General features: G+C 35.7%; 1 pseudogene; it reads left to right on the plus strand.

Moving 5' to 3' along the window:
• Window positions 1-732: 732 nt before the first annotated feature.
• Window positions 733-2,236, plus strand: LOC131275205 (inositol polyphosphate 1-phosphatase pseudogene; annotated as a pseudogene).
• The last annotated feature ends 2,740 nt before the right edge of the window (window positions 2,237-4,976 follow it).

Raw genomic sequence — 4,976 nt, forward strand, 5'->3', positions numbered from 1 at the left:
CAGCACATAATCACTTTTTAATTTTCTTTTATTTTTAAAAAATACTTAGATTACATAAATGTTACTTAAAAATATAAAGGATACTCATATGTCCTACTCCCCACACTGCCCTCATTTACCCCCATTAACAACATCCTTCATTAGTGTGGAACATTCATTGCAATTGAGGAACACATTTTGGAGCATTGCCACTAAGCATGAATTATAAATTACATTGTACTTTACACTCTCTCCCACAAAATTCTGTAGGATATGGCAAGATATATAATGGCCTATTCAAATCACTTGCCCATTTTTTAAATAGGTTGTCTTTTTATTTTTGGGATGTAAGATTTCTATACAGCACTGAACACCAAAACAGCAGGATATACTTTCTTTTCAAGTTCTCTTGGGTCCTTTTCCAAAAGAGACAGTGTGTCAGGTCACAAGACATACCTCAATAAATTAAAAAAGATTAAAATTATACAAAACACTTTCTGTGATCATAACTGAATTAAGCTGCAAATCAATAATGGATGGGAAAAGGGAAATTCATAAATATGTGGAGATTCAATAACACACTCTTGAATAAACATTTGGTCAAAAGAAATTGCAAGAGAATTCCACAAATATCTTGAGATGAATAAAATGAGAACACAATATATCAAAACCTATGAAATAGTGCAAAGGAAGTACTGAGAAGGAAATTTATAGTCAGGAATACTTACATTAAAAAAGAAGAGGCTCCTCCGCATCCTCGGCTTAGGTCGAAGAAGCTGATCTGGCAGTTGTCGAGAGCAGTGGCCCAACTTCAACAGCTGATGGCCCAGACAGTGGGTGCAGATTCCACCAGCAGCTGCATCTGAAAAGCAAGATTCAGAAATGTCAGATATCCTCCGGGCACTGCTCTGTGTCTCTGAGAAACCTGCCAACATTGCCCGGGTGTGCAGGCAGCAGGAAGCTCTCTTCCAGCTGCTGATAGAAGAAAAGAGGGAGAAAAGAACAAGAAGTTTGCAGTTGACTTCAAGACCCTGGCTGATGTACTGGTACAGGAATTTATAAAACAGTATATGGAGACCAGGTTTCCAGGTTTGGGAAAAAATATTTCTGGAGAATAAGCCAATGAGTTTACTAATGATTTGGGGGAAAAGATTCCTCTGAGGCTGTGTTCCAGAGAGGAAGAAACAGGAGAGCTTCTTAGCAAAGTCCTTAATGATAACAAGGTGGCATCTGAAGCATTAGCTAAGGTTGTTCATCAGGACTTCTCCTTTACTGACCCAGCTCTGGATTCCATAGAGATCAACATTTCACAGGACATTTTGGGAATATGGGTGGATCCCATAGATTCAATTTATCAGTATATTAAAGACTCTGCTGATGTCAAACCCAACTGCAGAATCTTCCCCTGTGGACTCCAGTGTGTCACCATTTTAATTGGTGTATATGACCTACAGACAAGAGTGCCCCTGATTGGAGTTATCAATCAACCCTTTGTGTCACAAGACCTAAACACTCTCAGGTGGAAAGGACAGTGCTTTTGGGGCCTTTCTTACATGGGGACCAATATCCATTCCCTTCAGCTCTCCAACCCTAAAAGAAACAGCACTGAAACACCCAGCCAATGGACTGAAAACACTAACTCTGAAGTGGAATGCTCCCACTGTTTTTCAGCTGTCATTAGTACAAGTGCAAAGGAAAACATCAAAGCTGCATTGTCCTGTGTATGTGGAGATAGAGTATTCTGGGCCGCTGGAGCTGTACAAGAGCCTCTGTGTTGTCCAAGGCCTTGTTGACATTTACATCTTTTCTGAAGACACCACATTCAAGTGGGACACTTGTGCTGCTCATGCCATATTGAGTTCCATGGGTGGGGGAATGGTAGATTTAAAAGAATGCTTAGGAAGAAATCCAGAAATGGGGCTGGATTTGCCACAGTTGGTGTACCATGTAGAAAACAGAGATGCTACTGGAGTAGATCAGTGGTGCAATAAGGGAGGACTAATTGCATACAGATCAAGGAAGCAGCTGGAGACGTTCCTGAGCCTCCTCATCGAAAACCTTGTGCCTGCAGAAATAAATACATAGGTGAAGTCTGACCTCTGTATACACTGAAACAGAACTGTGAAAATATTTCCATATCTCTGTCTTTTGAAATTAGCTTTGTCCTATTGCTGGTTAACATTCACCTTCCTCTTTTGTGGAGCATTTTTATATTATGTATAGAATAATTTTAATTTCAATAAAGGAATGACATTCATGCAGGAATTAAAAATAAAAAAAGAAGAGAGAGCTGAAATTGAAGATCTAACTGTACAATTGGAGGAACTAGAAAAGAACAGCAAACTAATCCCAAACCAAGCCAAAGAAAAGAAACAGTAAAGACCACAGAAGAAATAAATGAAATAGAGATCTGAAAAATAATAGAGAGGAGCAACAAAACTGAAATTGTTACTTTGAGAGGATCAATAGACTCGACAAACCCTTAGTTAGACTGAGAAAGAAACAATATGGAAATAAATAAAATCAGAAATGTGAGGGGGCATTACCACTGACCCCACAGAAATAAAAGAAATCATAAAAGGATATTATGAACTACTGTATGCTATAAAACTAGACAATGTAAAGCAAATGGAAAGATTGACAGAAACAAACCACCTACACTGACCCTAAAAGAAATAGATTTCAACAAACCATTCACAAGTGAAGTGATTAAAACAGTCCATGAACCACCTCCAAAAAATGAATAACGTGGGACCATATAGCTTCAAAGTTGAATTTCACAATCACTTAAAGATGATCTAAAACCAATATTGCTCAAGCACTTCCAAAAAAGTAAATAGGAAAGAACCATACAAAACTCATTCTATGAAGGCACCATCACCCTGATACCAAAACTAGATAAAGATCCTACAAAAAAAGAAAACTATCGACTGATATCTCTCATGAATATAGATATAAAAATCCTCAACTAAATACTTGTGAACTGAATCCAAAAGCTCATTAAAAGAATTATACACCATGATCAAGTGAATTTTATTCCAGGTATGCAAGGGTGGATCATCACAAGAAAATCAATTAGAGTAATAAACCAATTGTTAAATTAAAGGAGATTAAACATAATTCTCTCAGTTGATGCTGAAAAGGTATTTGACAAAATAAAGCAACTTTTTCTTGATAAAAAACATTCCAAAAGATAGGACTAGAAGGAAGCTTTCTCAATTTGGTAAAGTGCATATATGTTAAACCTACAGCTAGCATATTATTCAATGGTGTAAAACAAAAAGCTTTTGCCCTGAGATTAAGAATAAGACAAGGATTTTCACTGTCACCATTCTTACACAATATTTTGATAGAAGTTCTAGCTAGTGCAATTTAGCTAAATAAAGAAATCAAAGGCACCCATAAAGGGAAAAATAAAACTTTCACTATTTGCTGATGGTATTATCCTATGTCTAGAATATCCTGTAAAATCCAAAGCAAAGCTACTGGAACTAAAAGGTGAGTTCAGCAAAGTGGCAGGATACAAGATTAATACACAAAAATCAATAATGTTTCTATAAACTATTGATCTGCAATCTGAGGGAAAATCAGGGAAAATATTCCATCTATAATAGCAAATGAAATAATTAAATATTTAGAAATAAACTTAACCAAGGATATAAAGACCTATATTCAGAAAACTACAAAACATTGCTCAAAGAAACTGAAGAAGACTTAAATAAATGAAAAGACAGTCCATGTTTATGGACTGGAAGACAAAATACTTTGAATATGGTAATTTTACCAAAACTGATTTACAGATTCAAAGCAACCCCCAAAAATACCAATAGCTTTTCTTTTGCAGGAGTGAAAAATCCAATTATGAAATTTATTTGGAAGGGTAAGCCAAAAAGATTTTAAAAAGAAAGAATTAAGTTGGAGAACTCTCATTTCCTGATTTTAAAGCATATTACTTAGCTACAATGGCAAAAACAGCAAGGTACTGGCATAAAGACAGGCTCATTGACTAAATGAACACAATCAAGAACACAGAAAGAGACCATCATATCTACAGTCAGGTGATTCTTGCCAAAATTGGTCAAGCCCTTCCAGCAGGTCCACAACAGTCTATTCAATAAATGATGCTGGGAGAACTGGATACCATAACCAAAAGCAAGAGGTGGACCCCTATCTCACACTTTCAGCAAAAATTAAATCAAAATAGACCAAGGGCATAAATATAAAAGCAAAACTGTAAAACTCCAAGAAGAAAATGTAGGAAAACATCTTCAAGTTCTTGTGGTAGGTGGTAGTTTCAAAGGTTAAATCTAAAGCACAAGCAAAAAAAAATTTAAAAAAAATAAATAGGACTTCCTCAAAATTAAGCACACTTGCAGCTCAAATAACTTTGTCAAAAGGGTGAAATGGTAGCCAATTTAATGTTAGAAAATATTTGGTAATCATAGATCATCTAAGGGTTTAATATCCTTGATATACAAAGAAATCATACAACTCAAAAATAAAAAAGACAAAGTACCCAACTAAAGAATGGGCAAAAGACTTGAAAAGACTATTGCCCAAAGAAGAAACAAAAATTTTGAAGAAACACATGAAAAAATGTCAACATCACAAGCAATTAGGGAAATGTAAATTTAAACTACAATGATATATCATTTCACACCTATTACATTGGCTGCTATTAAAAAGTCTGAAAGTGGTAAATGCTGGCAAGGTTGTGGAGAGATAGGAATAGTGATATGAATAGCATCTGCACACTGATGTTCAGAGCAATGTTGTTCACAATTGCCAAAAGAAGGAAACAACCCAGGGGCATATCAACTGGTGAATGGATAAACAAATTGTGGTGTATGCAAACAATGGAATATGCAGCTGTAAGAAGAAATAAAATTGTGAAGCATATGACAACATGGATGAAACTGGAAGATATTATGTTGAGTGAAGCAGGACAGACCAACATTTATAAATCCTGTTATTGTGCTAATATGAACTACATATGT

The sequence above is a fragment of the Dasypus novemcinctus genome, chromosome 22 (assembly GCF_030445035.2).
Source record: "Dasypus novemcinctus isolate mDasNov1 chromosome 22, mDasNov1.1.hap2, whole genome shotgun sequence".
Classification (NCBI taxonomy): domain Eukaryota; kingdom Metazoa; phylum Chordata; class Mammalia; order Cingulata; family Dasypodidae; genus Dasypus; species Dasypus novemcinctus.